The 17,953-nt window shown below is 44.6% G+C and overlaps 2 non-coding genes across 2 annotated transcripts; both read right to left on the bottom strand.

The window, feature by feature from the left end:
• Window positions 1-10,872: 10,872 nt before the first annotated feature.
• Window positions 10,873-10,944, bottom strand: trnap-agg (transfer RNA proline (anticodon AGG)). The gene has a single exon. It is a non-coding gene; the product is annotated as a tRNA-Pro (tRNA).
• An 856-nt stretch (window positions 10,945-11,800) lies between these two features.
• trnap-agg (transfer RNA proline (anticodon AGG)) lies at window positions 11,801-11,872 on the bottom strand. The gene has a single exon. It is a non-coding gene; the product is annotated as a tRNA-Pro (tRNA).
• Window positions 11,873-17,953: the final 6,081 nt, after the last annotated feature.

The raw sequence follows: 17,953 nt of genomic DNA, 5'->3' as shown, positions 1-17,953 counted from the left end.
GCACCAATGCTTCAGGTCTTTAGTGTCACCTTTTCAACATCACTAGACTTCAGAGCACGAAGAGGGGTCACAGGGTTGCAGGCTATCTTGGCTTCCCTTGTGACAAACTCCACAAACTGACTGAAGCTAGGGAATGTTTGGGTCTGTTCTTCTATCTCAAATTACTATTCTGTTCCATCTGGCTGTCAACCAATCAGGAAGCTTGGCAAGCATTCTTTGGTTTTTGCCACAGTCATTTAGGACTTCAAGAATCTTAATTTGAGGCATTGCCAGGGGCGGACTGGCCATCTGTGTGATCTGGAGAATCACAGAACGGCTGGTACTCCAGGACGGCCGGCGGCCGGCCACAGTGTTAGGACTCGGCCAGGCGGGGCTTTATAAATAAATGGGCTTTACAAATGTATTAAATATATGAGTGCGGAGTCGGCGTGGCGAGGAGCTGCGCAGCGGACAGTGAGTCGCGCTGTGAAGCCTGATTTATGGTTCGACGCAGAGCCTACGCCGTAGGTTACGCGGCGACGCGCAACGTATGGCGCGCGTATCCGCGTAACCTACGCCGTAGGCTCTGCGTCAATTTAACGCGGAACCATAAATCATCCTTAAACCACCTGCAGCCCGTCAGCTCATCAGGAGGAGAGGTTAAGGAGCGGGGCTGCGAGTTCGTCATTGCTGGTTTGTTTTGTTAACTCTGAGCTTTGTTGCTTTGTTTGTTAGTTTGCTGGTATTTTTTTTCCTCTCTGTGATTTTTAAGTTATTTGTGAAGAAGTTCTGAGTTCCCTGTGGGAGTTTTTCTGTGTTTTTCTATCAAACTATGCCTCGTTTTGGCTAAAGTTTAACCCGGTTTTATTTTTAGTTAGTTTTTAGTTAAGATTAGTTAAACTATGCTCTTAACACATCTAATCAAATCAGTGCTATTGCTATAATTTGGATGGTATAGTATCATGAGCCACAATTAAGTATTGTGACACTCATGCCAGGCGTTATTGTTGTTGAGTTTCCACGCGCTGATTGCTTTGGGCCGGGCCTAGTCAAAGTCCAGGGCCGTTTTTTAGTCCCAGTCCGTCCCTGGGCATTGCTGATTCACAGCCTCAAAGAAAATCTGAGAACTCTCTTAGTAAACACTATCCTTGGGTCCTATCTGTTAGGGTTTGGCACACCTTTCCTCCACCAGATGGCGCCAAAGTCTGGTCAGGCTTGGCCAGAGCACCACAGCTGATCCCGATCACCGTCCCCACACCTGACACCACTCAGCCTCGTCACCCAGTCTGCTCTTAAGCTTGCCTCCCACAAGCTGTGGTGTCGGATTATTTTCTCCAACTCAGAGCCCTGTATGCTGCCCGTTTTCCTGGTCTTCCTTGGTCTCCTGTTTGTGGGCCTTCCCTTCCTGGGTCCTTGGGATTACTTTTTCCAGCCGTGAGTTTCCCTCCGGTCTGCGCCTTTTGTTTGGTTTTTCCAGCCGTGAGTTTCCCTCCGGTCTGCGCCTTTGTTTGGTTTTTCCAGCCGTGAGTTTCCCTCCGGTCTGCGCCTTTGTTTGGATCTTCCAGCCGTGAGCTTCCCTCCGGTCTGCGCTTTTAGTTGGACTTTCCAGCCGCGTTTTTTCGGTCTGTGATTTTGTGTTTGCATTCCTTCCCTCCTGTGGAGCGCCTTTTGTTTAATAAACTTTATTATACCTGAACCTTGCTTGTGTTGTCCTGCATTTGGGTCCGCCCTCCTTCCCTCGAGCCTTAACACTATCTTTGGCCATGAAGGAGCTTCCATACCTTTCTTCCAGGATGTCCCATGCTGAATGGTAAGCTGCATCCGTGCCAATCAGGAAATAAATCTCAATGGCTTTCATTGCAGGTCCGCCGACATACTTGCGGAGATAGTAGGCCTTTTCATCATACTGGAATCTTCTTCTGACCTATCAGTGTCTGAAAGGACATTTTCCTGTCCTTATACCTTAGTGGGTCTCCACTGTAGACAGAAGGCTCTGGTACTGGAAGACGGCTTGCATTGATGGACTCTGCTATTGCTATGGCAAGTGCTGTTATGCCGTGGTCTTGATTGGTGTTAAGAGCAGGTTGCTCCCTTGTGTCAGTTTGTGTTATCAGAGCAGGGGTCCGTTTCACAAAGCAGGTTTAGTGAAAACTCGGAGTCTGTTACCCTGAAATGAGGGAAACTCTGAGTTTTCCGTTTCACAAAGGGAGGTAACTCAAACCAGAGAAAGAGGAGTAACTCTAGCCCGTTTCACAAAGAGAGGTAACTTAAGCTCTCGGTCAGTTACCGTAGTAACAGACGCTCTGAACCTAACCTGGTCGGGACCAGGTTTATATCGTGAAACCTGGAGTTTTTCTGCGTCTCCGCCCTCTTTCAGAGCCGCACGCACATTTGATTTCCTCATTCATTCAGTCAGCAGGCGAGTTTTGGCGAAGTTCGGCCGTCTGTCATTAAAAACAGAGTCAGTATATATATTAGAAGTCCATTGTCACGAACATGGCATGTCCTTTTGATGAAGACACAATTGATGAAGGTGCAGCATTAATGCGCAGAGAATTAAATATTCATTGGGAGATGGTTATCAGACCGCGTAATACATGTACATTACAGTACATACTCTCATTACAGGCAAAGCAATATATGTTAATCCTTTATTTGTTATAATTTTGATGATTGAATTGTTTAATGATTTCATAATATATTCTAATTTTTTGAGATTTTTTATTTGGGGTTTCATAAACTGTGAGCCATAGGCTAATCATCAAAATTATAACAATTAAAGGCTTGAAATATCTCACTTTGCATGTAGTGGGAAATAATATTTGTTTCACCTTAAGTTGAATTTACTACGAATGAAGTTTTGCAATATATTCAAATTTTCCGACCTCCACCAGTATATTATTACATGAATAAATAAGAGCATAATACAGGGGTCTCCAACTCCGGTCCTGGGGCCCGTTTCACAAATCAGGTTTAGTGAAAACTCTGAGTCTGTTAAGCCTGAAATGAGGGAAACTCTGAGTTTTCCGTTTCACAAAGGGAGGTAACTCAAACCAGAGAGAGAGAGGAGTAACTCTAGCCTATTTCACAAAGAGAGGTAACTTAAGCTCTCGGTCAGTTACCGTAGTAACAGACGCTCTGAATCTAACCTGGTCGGGACCAGGTTTATTTCAGCGAACCTGGAGTTTCTCTCCGTCTCCTCCCTCAGTGGCGTCAATTCAGCCAATGGGTCTTTACGCAATACGCATCTGTTTTCTGCACCAACCTGCGTGGTTGTCTGCTTCCTTTTCATTTTTGTAAGTTAGTAACACTGCAGAGCGCACTAAAAACGAGATTGATAGCGACAACTGTCGTCAGGGACGCTGGGACATTTCAAGATATGAGGGGGACAAGTGTTGGGAAAGATAATACGTAGTGAAATCCATCATGTTGTTCTGATATGCATTTGTAGTTATTTTATATGTATGAATTAATAGAATAAATCAATACAAATAGATACAGAGTAATTCCATAAATGTATTTAAAAAAAAATATATATATTTTCCCCTGAAGCCGAGGTGTGGCAGCTGCCGTACCAATGGACGGCCCTGATCTATATGACAATAAAATTTCATTTTTTTTCTGAAATATGCTCTCATACTCGTCATATGCACGTATTAACACTTCTAACTCCAGTGGCGTGAAGTATGTGGATCTTGAGATGCAAACTAATGTTTCCTCAAAGGGATTTTGTAAATTGAAAAGATAAATAAAGTTTAAAATAAAAAAAAGAAAAAGTATGTCGCTCTTTTGTTGTCGCCGGTTGCCATGGTGAATCCTTGTATCAGCGCTCTACTGATGAGGGCTTTTTATTTCCCTCACGCTCGCGCTTAACTTCAGGTGAAACTACTTAAAGTTGAGTAAATTACCTCAAATCCGCTGTTCTGGAACTGAAAACTTAGAGTTTCCGATCTCAGAGTAGATCAACTAAGAGTTCAGGATTAGACTCAGAGTTTGTTGAACCTGCTTTGTGAAACGGACCCCTGGAGAGACCTATCCAGCATGTTTTAGGTGTCTCCCTGCATGAACACACCTGATTCTAATCAATGGTCGTCATTAACTTGTCATCAAGGTCCGGACAGTTCTGTTGCTGACACAGCTCCTTGTATCATGGTGTGCTGAAGCAGGGAAAGATCTAAAACATGCTGGATCAACACATTCTCACTCCCAGCTCGTCAAAAACCGACGCTTGGTCAGGGCCCTTAGGCGTCAGTTTCTGACGCACAAGGTCGCCCTCAGCGTCATGCACCGACGCAGTGGGCTCTCAACAGATTTTAATGTAACCCGGCCGCGTCGCTTCCAGCCGCTGAGGGCATCAGTCCCATTGGATAACGGAGGATCGGATACACGGATGTATTATAATTACTGTCCGTTTTGACGTTAACGGCGATTTTCACAATGATATCTGCAACATTTCTTAAGGCAGAAAGACCACTGTATCCTTGTTAATTACACAACATTAGTGGGTTAATTTCCTGCACATCAATGTTCATGTTTTTCCCTTCCATTGTGAGAAAGAAAGAGTTGTTTCACGCTGAGAGCATCATGCCAGCCAATCAGAATCCTGGAAAAAACATCAACAAATGACACGTGTAACTTCCAGGCTGATTTATGGTTCCGCGTTACACCAACGCAGAGCCTACGGCGTACGGTACGCGGCGACGCACACCGTACGGCGCACATCGCCGCGTACCCTACGCCGTAGGCTCTGCGTCGATTTAACGCGGGACCATAATTCAGGCTTTACTTCCAAGACGGAATGAAAGTTTTTCGTTTGGAGTGACAGAGAAGTGGAGTTACTTTTAAGGGTGACTTTAGAATATTAAACAGGTAAAGTACAAGAAAATATTGACGGTGGCCAAACTAATGTAATGTAAAAAATGTAAAAACACATTTACATTTTCCCCTGAAGCCGAGGTGTGCGGTTGCCCCTGATCTAAATGACAATAAAATTTCATTCAATACCATTCCGTTTTCATCTGTAATATTATAAGACAGTGTGCTTAAATGTTAAATGAATACTGCATTCAAACTTACACATTGACTGCAGCAACTTTCTCCAACGCCAATTCTCTCCTCGTGTTTTGTGTTTTTTTCCGAAATATGCTCTCATACTCGCCATACGCATGTAACACTTCTAACTCCAGTGGCGTGAAGTACATGTACATGTATAGTCTCATTACAGGCAAAAGCAATATTTGTTAATCCTTTATTTGTTATAATTTTGATGATTGAATTGTTTAATGATTTCATAATATATTCTAATTTATTTAGATTTTTTATTTGGGGTTTTCATAAACTGTGAGCCATAATCATCACAATTATAACAAATAAAGGCTTGAAATATCTCACTTTGCATGTAGTGGGAAATAATATTTGTTTCACCTTAAATTGAATTTACTACGAATGAAGTTTTGCAATATATTCAAATTTGACCTCCACCTGTATATTATTACATATAGAAATAAGAACATAATATGTGTCTGTATTGGTTCAATACGGCAGTGTTTCCCAACCCTGGTCCTCAAGGCCCACTGTCCTGCATGTTTTAGATGTTTCCCTTCATCATCACACCTGATTCTAATTAATGGTCCTAATTAGCTTGTCATCAAGGTCTTGACACTTCTGTTGATGACACAGGTACTTGTATCACGGTGTGCTGAAGCAGGGAAACATCTAAAACATGCAGGACAGTGGGCCTCGAGGACCAGGGTTGGGAAACACTGCAATACGTAACACAACTTTTAATTCCCAATTACGGAACAATTCCGTATTTCAAGGGACGCGTGTCAAGGCTACATAAACATGCGCGCATTAAAATCTCTAATTCCATTCAGGTGAAAAAGGACATGGCGTGAAGTATGTGGATCTTCATTAGATGCAAACTAATGTTTCCTCAAAGGGATTTTGTAAATTGAAATGTTAAATGAAGTTTAAAAAGAAAAAAAGAAAAAGTATGTCGCTCTTTTGTTGTCGCCGGTTGCCATGGTGAATCCTTGTATCAGGGCTCTACTAATGAGGGCTTTTTAGCTTGAGCTTAAAAAACTCAGAGTTGATTGAACTAACTCATATCTGCTGTTCTGGAACCGAAAACTCCGACTTTCCTATCTCAGATTAAGTCAATTCGGAGTTCAGGTTTAAACTCTGAATTTGTTGAACCTGCTTCCTGGAATACCCCTCTGGGGTCCGTTTCACAAAGCAGGTTCAACAAACTCTGAGTCTAATCCTGAACTCTTAGTTGATCTACTCTGAGATCGGAAACTCTGAGTTTTCGGTTCCAGAACAGCGGATTTGAGGTAATTTACTCAACTCTAAGTAGTTTCACCTGGAGTTAAGCGCGTGCGCCACAACTATCAAAAGCCAGTATCTATAGAGCCCTGATACAACGATTCACCATGGCAACCGGCGACAACAACGGCAAAAGATCCACATACTTTTTCTTTTAAAAAAAAAACAACTTTATTTAACATTTCAATTTACAAAATCCCTTTGAGGAAACATTGCATCTGAAGATCCACATACTTCACGCCGTGTCCTTTTTCCCCCGAATGGAATTAAAGATTTTAATGCGCGCATACGGCGAATTTGAACATGTTTTTCGAAAAAAAGAGTAACACCGCAGCACAGAATATAATATAAAATTAATTTAACAGATCTCTACATCATTCACCTGCAATCCTGTGGAACTCCTTGATGGCTTGGACAGGTTTATGATAATAGGCTTGCCACCCATCCCTTGAAATACGGAATTGTTCCGTAATTGGGAATTAAAAGTTGCGTTCCGTATTGAACCAATACAGACACATATTATGCCAGGGGTCTCCAACTCCGGTCCCGGAGAGCACCTATCCAGCATGTTTTAGATCTTTCCCTGCTTCAGCACACCATGATACAAGGAGCTGTGTCAATAACAGAACTGTCCGGACCTTGATGACAAGTTAATGACGACCATTGATTAAAATCAGGTGTGTTCGTGCAGGGAGACACCTAAAACATGCTGGATAGGTGGATCCAGGACCGGAGTTGGAGACCCCTGTATTATGCTCTTATTTATTCATGTAATAATATACAGGTGGAGGTCGGAAAATGTGAATATATTGCAAAACTTCATTCGTAGTAAATTCAACTTAAGGTGAAACAAATATTATTTCCCACTACATGCAAAGTGAGATATTTCAAGCCTTTATTTGTTATCATTTTGATGATTAGCCTATGGCTCACAGTTTATGAAAACCCCAAATAAAAAATCTCCAAAAATTAGAATATATTATGAAATCATTAAACAATTAAATCATCAAAATTATAACAAATAAAGGATTAACATATATTGATTTGCCTGTAATGTGACTATGTACTGTAATGTACATGTATTACGGGGTCTGATAACCATCTCCCGACGAATATTTAATTCTCTGCGCATTAATTCTGCACCTTCATCAATTGTGTCTTCATCAAAAGGACATGCCATGTTCGTGACAATGGACTTCTAATATATATACTGACTCTGTTTTTAATGACAGACGACAGAACTTCGCCAAAACTCGCCTTCTGACTGAATGAATGAGGAAATCAAATGTGCGTGCGGCTCTGAAAGAGGCGGAGAAGCAGAGAAACTCCAGGTTCGTTGAGATAAACCTGGTCCCCACCAGGTTAGGTTCAGAGCGTCTGTTACTACGTTAACTGACCGAGAGCTTAAGTTACCTCTCTTTGTGAAACAGGCTAGAGTTACCCCTCTTTCTCTGGTTTGAGTTACCTCCCTTTGTGAAACGGAAAACTCAGAGTTTCCCTCATTTCATGGTTAACAGACTCAGAGTTTTCACTAAACCTGCTTTGTGAAACGGACCCCAGGTTAGGTTCAGAGCGTCTGTTACTAAGGTAACTGACCCAGAGCTTAAGTTACCTCTTTTTGTGAAACAGGCTAGAGTTACCCCTCCATCTCTGGTTTGAGTTACCTCCCTTTATGAAACGGAAAACTCAGAGTTTCCCTCATTTCAGGGTTAACAGACTCAGAGTTTTCACTAAACCTGCTTTGTGAAACGGACCCCTAGTTTCCATCATCATCAGTTCCCCTCATATACCGGCCCATTTCCACCTTCCAGTTTGCCAGATTGTCTAGAGTTCATTCCTAGCTTTCCAGCGCCACTCATTCTGTCTGTTCCTGCCTGCCTGCCTGCGACTTTGCCTGATTCCCGGTTTTTGGATTTTTGCCTGCCCCTCTGGATTTGTTTGCCTGATCTGCCTGTCTTCCTGTTTTTTTGACCCCTGCCTTCCTTGACCTGATTAAAGCCTCTTGGACTCTGATTCTGTTTGGTGTTGTGCATTTGGGTTCTCTGTCTTTTGAGCCGTGATACTTGTAAGACTTTCAAAGTGGCTTGAGTTGCAGCTAACTCCGCGGCAGCTTCTTGTTTCTCTGCAGAAGAAAGGCTTGAGCGTCTTGAACTTATGCTTGAGCTATTTTTTGACTTTCCGCATTGAGAGCTCAAACCTCTGAGATGGTGCAGATAGAAAAACCAAGTCAGTCTCAATCCAGTATGCTTGTTCATTATCAGCATCTTGTCCTTTGTCTTTCTCTTGAATCCATAACAAGAGCTTTCTTGTGACAGCATCACATGTGTCTACTTTGCGTCGAGTCTCTCCATCTGGGGAAATGTGCTGATGCAAGTTTTCATAGGCTTGTTTTACATCTGTTGATGCACAGTGGATATTGGTCATGGGGTCTTTCAGGATCTCACTGGAGAGAGATCTGTTAAGTGCATTCTTAGTCTCTTTAGTAGAAATTTCCATTTACCATAAGTAACTGTGAAGCGATTTAAAAGTCTTTTAGAATTGCTCTCTAGGGGCTCTTGACCCTGCGTGCAAATAACTTTAAGGTCCAAAGCTAGTGAGGCAGCCAGATGCTCCACCCACATGCATGTAACTGCACTGGGTTTGAGGCCGTGACGCAGATCGCACCAACTGTTTTGTATTGCTGGGGGCGAAGAATAAAGATGTAGTTTCAGCAAATTGCAATCAGCTTGGTGATCTCAGCTGAGTTGACTACCGGTATTTCACCACACTCAGGCCGTTTTCGAATTCAGACACTACCGCACTATATGCTACATACTGCAAAGTATGCACTGAATACTGCCTACTGAATGAAGGAATCAGTACGCTGCTCCAGCAGACCGTTCACACAGCAGTGTGCTACAGTGTATCCCAGAATGCATCTCGCACCAAAACGTCAGCGAAAGATGAGATTTAAAAGCAGACTAGAGTGTTTCTCAATCCTGGTCCTCGTGTTCCCTGTCCTGCATGTTTTAGATGTTTCCCTGCACCAACACACCTGATTCTAATTAAAGGTCCTAATTAGCTGTCACCAAGGTCTGCACAACTCTGTTGATGACACACGTACTTTTATCACGGTGCGCTGAAGCAGGGAAACATCTAAAACATGCAGGAGGACCAGGATTGAGAAACACTGGACTAGAAGCTGTTGTAATTCCAGCTGTAGCGCTGTTAATATGCCACTTTATTACGTTTTAACATCTTTTAACATTCAGGCGTAAAAGTAAGGCGTAGAAATTTGATCCGATGTTTCGGGGATCAAAAGAGCCGCCGGTCCGGCCGCATCAGCAGCTCACGGCCGGAGAACAGACGCGATCGCCGGGTCAACCCACGGCCTCGTCCCGGGGAGAAACCTGCAGCTCTGTGGAGAATTGTCGCCGACTGAAATAAATCATTTAGGAAATAAATGTTGGTTTAATAAATGAAATCTAACAGTTGTAGCTGTCACGTTAGTTTGTCTGAATATAAAGTGAAGCTTCGTGTTGTTACTAGATGGATATATATATACCACAGACAGAACAAAGCTGTATATCTTATAGCTCAATGGGTTGATTAGCGACTTTTGTACAGCGAACAGGGGTTCGATTCCAGTCGGGCTATATTTTGCAAATTTCCCCGATGTGGGACTAATAAAGGATTATCTTATCTTAAATGTTGAAATAGCAGTAAAACCAAATTCATTGATGAAATGACATAAGGGATGGAAATGGATTTTAATAAATGTATTGAAATGAACATATCAGTCTATTGAAGTTAATTTTATTTTATTTATCTTCTCCTCTCTGTCGAGTAGCTCTCTCTCCATCTTCTCCTCCTTGTCCTTGTTTATTTCCCTCACGCACAAGCTTAACTCCAGGTGAAACTACTTAGAGTTGAGTAAATTACCTCAAATCCGCTGTTCTGGAACCGAAAACTCAGAGTTTCCGATCTCAGAGTAGATCAACTAAGAGTTCAGGATTAGACTCAGAGTTTGTTGAACCTGCTTTGTGAAACGGACCCCTGGCTGACATCATACACCACCTTAATTCCACCACTTGCTGCCTTGATACTCTGGCAACAGGGTTTTTTAAGAGTGTTGCACATTGTATGGCCTCAGGGCTTTCAGACATTTTCAATAAGTCTCAGCTTTCAGGTATTGTTCCTCTGTGCCAGTCTAGAGAGGTCACTTATGAACAGCTATAGGCCTGTATAAAACCTCCCCTTTCTTAGTAAAATCATAGAAAAAGCTGTTTTTCAACATGTCTACAAACTCCTAACATTAAATAACTGTTTTGATGTTCTCCAGTTACGTTTCCACATCCGAGCACTGAGACAGTTCTAATTAAAGTCCGTCATGACATCCGCTCCAATACGGATAGTGGCAACATTTCAATCATGGTCTCACAGTGCTGCATTTGACATGGTTGACGATAATACCTTGATAGACCGGTTGAAGAACTGGATGGGACTTTCTGGCACAGCACTTGCCTGGTTGAAGTCCTATGAGTTTTGCTACTTGGAGGAGAAAACTACAATTTACATAAGTAACTGGGGCTCGTCTGGGAATTGAACCCAGGACCTCTCGCACCCTAAGCGAGAATCATACCACTAGACCAACGAGCCATAAAACCTGTAACTGGCAACACATATAATGTTTTTCAAGATTAAAAAACCAAAGACCCATGTCACATCATCATCAACATTTAGAAATTCAAGTAGGGCTGTTGACATGTGAGTGTGACTGTGAGATTGTGTTAGATTGGGACGATCTCCATTGAAACAACATCAATCGATGACTGACTGCATTACAGAGTACACTAATTTCAGCGACAAAGTTGAGAAAATCAGACAGTCAGTCAGTGTTTCAATGGTAGACACAGGATATATTCCACCTCTGTGTCCAATGAGAGAAACCTGGACACAATTATCTCTAATTACTCATAGGAACCTGGCTGACATCATACACCACCTTAATTCCACCACTTGCTGCCTTGATACTCTGGCAACAGGGTTTTTTGAGAGTGTTGCACATCGTATGGCCTCAGGGCTTTCAGACATTTTCAATAAGTCTCAGTTTTCAGGTATTGTTCCTCTGTGCCAGTCTAGAGAGGTCACTTATGAACAGCTATAGGCCTGTATAAAACCTCCCCTTTCTTAGTAAAATCATAGAAAAAGCTGTTTTTCAACATGTGTACAAACTCCTAACATTAAATAACTGTTTTGATGTTCTCCAGTCACGTTTCCACATCCGAGCACTGAGACAGTTCTAGTTAAAGTCCGTCATGACATCCGCTCCAATACGGATAGTGGCAACATTTCAATCGTGGTCTCACAGTGCTGCATTTGACATGGTTGACGATAATACCTTGATAGACCGGTTGAAGAACTGGATGGGACTTTCTGGCACAGCACTTGCCTGGTTGAAGTCCTATGAGTTTTGCTACTTGGAGGAGAAAACTACAATTTACATAAGTAACTGGGGCTCGTCCGGGAATTGAACCCGGGACCTCTCGCACCCTAAGCGAGAATCATACCACTAGACCAACGAGCCATAAAACCTGTAACTGGTGTGACGGCCTTACTCCAACTATGGTGGAGTATGTGGATGGGTTTAAAAGACGTTTGTATGAAGCTGGAAAAATGGCAAAAACGAATCTGGAAAAGGCTCAAGGAAAAATGAAGAGTTTGTATGATCGCCGGGCCGAGGTACATGTGTTTTGTCCAGGAGATCAGGTTCTGGCAAATCTCCCAGTAGTGGGTTCTCCTTTCCAGGCAAGGTTTTCAGGTCCTTATTCTGTGGTGAGGCAGGTTTCAGACTTGAATTACTTGATATCTACTCCTGACAGGCGAAAGACTACACAGTTGTGCCATGTTAACATGCTTAAACCCTATTTTCCTCGTTCCAGTGGGGGGGAAATGAGGCCAGTGGCATTGGCGGCCTCAGTAGGTTCTGTGAACTCTTCTTCCTTGGGAGAGGAAGAAGCAATCAATGATCCAGATGACTGTGTGATGCAAGGCAGGCTCAAGAATTCAGAGTCCTTGAGTAACTTGAATAAGTTGATGGGACATTTGCCTGACTTTCAAGTGAAAGAGTTGTCTAACCTCATTTTGTCATTTCCATCTTTATTCTCAGACAATCCTTCCCGAACTAACCTCATAGAGCATGATATTGACTTGGGGGATGCTGAGCCGATTCGCCAGAGGTTTTACCGGGTTTCTCAAGAAAAACGTGCTCAGCTGGAGGTGGAGGTGAAGTATATGATGGAGAATAACATTGCAGAGCCATCTTCTTCTAGTTGGGCTTCCCCATGTGTGCTGGTTAGTAAGCCAGATCAAACATTTAGACCATGCACAGATTTTCGAAAAGTCAATAAAATTACCAAGCCAGACTCCTACCCACTTCCTCGCATGGAGGATTGTGTCGATCAAGTGGGCACAGCAAAATTTGTCAGTAAGTTTGATCTCTTAAAGGGCTACTGGCAAGTGCCACTGTCAAAGCGTGCTCAAGACATTGCTGCATTTATAACTCCCTCAGGTCTTTATTCTTATACCGTCATGCCGTTTGGGTTGCGGAATGCCCCAGCAACTTTTCAACGGTTAATGAATAAAGTTGTAGCCGGGTTGGAGGGATGTGCAGTATATTTAGATGATGTAGTGATCTATAGTGACACATGGAGTGAGCATGTAGAACGCATCAGAGCTTTCTTTGACCGCCTGGTATGGGCCAATCTTACAATAAATCTGGCCAAATGTGAGTTTGCTCGAGGTACCATCACCTATTTGGGGAAGGTGGTTGGTCAGGGGCAGGTCCGACCTGTTAGAGCAAAAGTCCTTGCCATCGACCAGTTTCCTACTCCCTCCACCAAGAAGGAGCTGATGCGCTTTCTTGGCATGGTAGGTTACTACAGAGGGTTTTGTAGAAACTTCTCCACAGTGGTTGCACCTTTGACTAATCTTTTGAGTTCAAAGGTCAAGTTTGATTGGACCCATCAATGTCAGTGTGCTTTTGAACATGTAAAAAATCTGATCTCCTCTGCCCCTGTCTTGGCAGCTCCCCGCCTGGATGAACCTTTTACGCTGCAGGTGGATGCTAGCAATGTGGGTGCTGGAGCTGCACTTTTACAGACAGGTTCTGATAGCATTGACCATCCAGTAAGCTTTTTCTCAAGGAAATTCAATTCTCATCAGTTGAACTACTCTATTGTAGAAAAAGAGGCACTGGCTCTCATTTGGGCTCTACAGCACTTTGAGGTTTATGTGGGTGGAGGCAAAACTCTAGTAGTTTATACAGACCACAATCCCTTGACATTCTTGCATTCCCTACAAAACCCAAATCAACGACTGATGCGCTGGTGTTTGTTCTTGCAGCCATTCAACCTTGACATACGCCACATTAAAGGTTCCGAAAATGTTGTGGCAGATGCATTGTCTCGTGCGTTGCCTGCATAATGCATTGTACCAGTTGTCCCTTTTTGCTCTGCACTGTTCTTCTCTCCCTCCTGCTCTTAATTTGCTTCTCCAGGTACCAGAGTTGCTGAGTGGGTGTGGGTTGGGTGAGCAGTTTGGAAGTGGATTTGGGATGTTCTAGTAAGATGAGAGAACTATTAATGTTCCGGTGTATTGTTTGTATTATTTTGTTTTGAGACCACCTTGGGGCCTCATTTATATGGGTGGGGGTGTGACGGCCTTACTAATTTGTGTATCTTCACAGCAGTTCATGTCCTTGTGGCTGAAGAGGGCGGCCGTCCAACCTTATTGGCCACACCTGAGGGTGTGGTCTCACCATTATAAAAGGCTCAGTTGTCAGCCTGCTCACTCTCTCCTTGATTGAGCAGCTGACAGCCACATGGCCAACATGGTGTAATTTGGGTTTGCTTTGGTTGTTTATTCTGTTTTACACACATCTACAACTACACACACTCACTGCATACACTCACAACATGACAACATACTTTACTTTCATTTGGGAGTATATTTAGTTAAATAAATCATCTTTTTGTACCTTGAATTGTGTGTGGAGACTCTTTTGTTGCAAACTGTGAGCCAGGTTTGTAACACTGGCAACACATAAAATGTTTTTCTAAATTAAAAACCAAAGTCCCATGTCACATCATCATCAACATTTAGAAACTCAAGTAGGGCTATTGACATGTGAGTGTGACTGTGAGACTGTGTTAGATTGGGACGATCTCCATGGAAACACCATCAATTCGATGACTGACTGCATTACAGAGTACACTCATTTCTGCGACAAAGTTGAGAAAATCAGACAGTCAGTCAGTGTTTCAATGGTAAACACAGGATATATTCCACCTCTGTGTCCAATGAGAGAAATCTGGACACAATTCTCTCTAATTACTCATAGGAACCTGGCTGACATCATACACCACCTGAATTCCACCACTTGCTGCCTTGATACTCTTGCAACAGGGTTTTTTAAGGGTGTTGCACATTGTATGGCCTCAGGGCTTTCAGACATTTTCAATAAGTCTTAGCTTTCAGGTATTGTTCTTCGGTGCCAGTCTAGAGAGGTCACTTATGAACAGCTATAGGCTTGTATAAAACCTCCCCTTTCTTAGTAAAATCATAGAAAAAGCTGTCTTTCAACATAATAATAATAATAATAATAACTTGCATTTATATAGCGCCTTTCAAAGAACCCAAGGTCGCTTAACAGATCATAGGCCTTTTCAAGGGATGCCTTGAAAAGGAAAACCAAGGAAGAACAAACAAAACAAAACACCATCGGGACAAAACGACATGGGGGGGGGGGGGCACTAATGGGGAAAAGCCAGGGTGAAAAGGTGGGTTTTGAGATGTGTTTTAAAACTGTCCAGAGAAGGGGAGTCACGGATTACAGCAGGGAGAGAGTTCCAAAGGGTGGGGGCAGCAACACTGAAGGCTCTGTCCCCAAACGTCTTCAGTCTGGTCCGGGGGATGGAGAGCAGACCAGCGTCTGAAGACCGCAGGTTCCGGGAGGGAGTGTGGTGATGAAGGAGGTCGGACAGGTACTGGGGGGCCAGAGTGTGAAGGGATTTGTAGGTGAGTAGGAGGAGTTTGTACTGAATGCGGAACTTAACAGGTAGCCAGTGGAGGTGGATGAGGGTGGGGGTGATGTGCTGCCAGGGCTTGGTGTGGGTGAGAACCCTGGCAGCTGAATTCTGCACATACTGGAGCCTGTCCAGGGTTTTACTTGGAACCCCAGACAGGACTCCATTACAATAATCCAGTCGGGAGGTGATGAAAACATGGATGAGTGTTTCTGCCACAGAGTCAGAGAGTGAGGGACGGAGACGTGCGATGTTTCTGAGGTGGTAGAATGCAGATTTGGTGACCGACTTGATATGTGACTGGAAGGAGAGGGTGGAGTCCAAGATGACGCCCAGATTACGGACCTCGGAGGATGGCGTGATGGTGCAGCCGTCCACCCGGATGAGCAGATCTCCAACCTTCCGGAGCAGTGACTTGGGGGCCACAACCATGAGCTCCGTCTTATTGCTGTTCAGTTTGAGGAAGTTGGTTGTCATCCAAGATTTTATGGCTGAGAGGCAGTTAACCAAAGACTGTGGGGGGAGCTGGGAGGATGGTGAGGTGCTGAGATGGAGCTGGGTATCGTCAGCGTAGCAGTGAAAACTCAGACCATAGTGGCGTATGATCTGGCCAAGGGGGAGCAGGTAGGTGGTGAAGAGGGTTGGACCGAGCACAGAGCCTTGGGGGACACCATGGTTGACTGGGGCAGGGTGGGAGGAGGAGCCAAGGATGGTGACAAACTGAGTTCTGTTGGTGAGGTAAGACTGGAACCAGGATAAAGCAGAGCCAGAGATACCAAGGAGAGAAGACAGGCGTTCGAGGAGGATGGTGTGGGAGATGGTGTCAAAGGCAGCGGAGAGGTCGAGGAGGATGAGGATGCTGATTTTACCATTGTCTGCAGCAGTGAGGAGGTCGTTGGTGATCTTGATGAGAGCGGTCTCAGTACTGTGGTGGGTTCTGTAGGCTGACTGGAAGGGTTCATAGAGCTCATGGTTGGACATATGCTGGTGGAGCTGGGCCGCCACTGCTCTTTCCAGGATCTTACTGAGGAAAGGAAGGTTGGAGATCGGCCGGAAGTTATTGAGGTCCTCCGGGTCCAAACCAGGCTTTTTCAGAATGGGAGTGATGGAGGCGATTTTGAGACTGGGGGGCACTGTACCGGAGCCTATGGAGGAGTTAATTATGTCGGTGATGACGGGACAGAGGGTAGGAAGGCAGGCTTTCACCAAAGCAGTTGGCATGGGGTCCAGAGAGCAGGAGGAAGCTTTGGCTTTGGAGACCAGTTTGGTGACCAGTGCGGTGGTGACAGGGGAGAAAGAAGAGAGAGAGCAGTGGGGGGGGGCAGGGAAGCTCCAGGGGCGCACCACTTAGTGAACCGCCGGGGGAGGGAGGGTCAGGTGTGAGGAGTTGCTGGTGAATGGTGTCCACCTTAGCACCGAAAAACTCCAGGAACTTGGAGCAGCGCTCCTGGTCCTCTGTGGTAGGGGGGGCAGCAGGGGGACGGAGCAGGCGATTGATGGTGGAGAACAGTGTCCTGGGGTGATTTTGTTGAGAGCCAATGAGGGTGGAGTAGTACCTCACCTTGGTTCTGGCTAGTTCGTCCTTGTATGACCTTACATGCTCTTCAAAAGCCAGCCGGTGGACGGTCAGGCCAGTTTTTTTGTGGAGCTGCTCCAACCGGCGACAGGTGGTCTTAGAGATGCGGAGGTCTGAGGTGAACCAGGGGGCTGGACGGGCATAGGAGACAGACCGGTGTTTGAGGGGGGGCCAGAGAGTCCAGGCAGCTGGATAGAGCCACGTTGTAGTGGTTGACCAGGTCCTCCGCCGAAGTGTTGGATGGGGCCCGGGCCAAGTGGGCCTCAAGCAGGTCAGACAGAGCTGGTGGACTCACCGACTTGACACTCCTGAAGGAGATGGTCCGTCTGGTATGCAGTGCAGGTGAGGAGACCGGGATGTTGAACAGGACAGCATGATGGTCAGATACTGCCAGATCCAGACACTGCAGATGGGAGGGAGGGGTGCCAGTGGAACACACTAGGTCCAGTGTGTGACCTTTGACATGGGTGGAGCCTCGTACATGCTGGGTGAAGTTAAGACAGTCCAGAACTGACAGGAACTCTGCAGCAAAGCTGCAGTTGGAGGAGTCGACATGAATGTTGAAGTCACCCAGCAGCAGGGTGGATGAAGCCTTGGAGCAAACAGAGGTGAGTAGCTCTGTAAGCTCAGCAATGAAGGTGGTGGAGGCCTTGGGGGGGCGGTAGATGAGGACACACTGTTGTTGTGCAGAACCAGTGAGTGTAAATGTAATACACTCAAAAGAAGTGGTCTTGGGTGTAGGAGTTTCCTTAACCCGGATATCAGCACGGTGGATGACAGCCAGACCCCCGCCCCGGCCAACAGAGCGGGGTTTCTGGAGATAAGTGTAACCAGGGGGAGTAGCTTGGTTCAGAGTCAAAAAATCCTGCTGATTTTGCCAAGTCTCTGTCAAGCACAGAAAATCCAATTTTCGGTCAGTTATGATATCATTAATCAATAATGCTTTGTTATTGAGGGAGCGAGTGTTAAGCAACATGAATGAGGCAGTAGAGGGAGAAGACAGAGT

Source organism: Cololabis saira, chromosome 4 (assembly GCF_033807715.1).
Source record: "Cololabis saira isolate AMF1-May2022 chromosome 4, fColSai1.1, whole genome shotgun sequence".
In the NCBI taxonomy this organism is placed as follows: domain Eukaryota; kingdom Metazoa; phylum Chordata; class Actinopteri; order Beloniformes; family Belonidae; genus Cololabis; species Cololabis saira.
The sequence above is the reverse complement of the archived record's forward strand: the minus strand, read 5'-3'. Positions and strand labels throughout refer to the sequence as shown.